This window comes from Carassius gibelio, chromosome A13 (genome assembly GCF_023724105.1).
Source record: "Carassius gibelio isolate Cgi1373 ecotype wild population from Czech Republic chromosome A13, carGib1.2-hapl.c, whole genome shotgun sequence".
NCBI classification, from domain to species: domain Eukaryota; kingdom Metazoa; phylum Chordata; class Actinopteri; order Cypriniformes; family Cyprinidae; genus Carassius; species Carassius gibelio.
The window spans coordinates 3,673,844-3,674,067 of record NC_068383.1 but is presented as its reverse complement, the minus strand read 5'-3'; positions in this window follow the sequence as shown (position 1 = coordinate 3,674,067).

Genomic DNA, 224 nt, shown 5'->3' with positions numbered 1-224 from the left:
AAATCTTTAAATAGTGAAATATGGAATTATGTACTGTTGTAATGGGTAATGAAATAATATGAAATATTTTATAATTTTAGGAAATATATAATACAAAATATTTTTGAACTAAATTTGTAAAAAAAATTAAATATTTGTATCAAAATGTAGTAAATTGGTAATGAGTAAAAAGGAAAAAAAAGTTAATATAACGATATAACTATGTTTATATGTATGTATATATG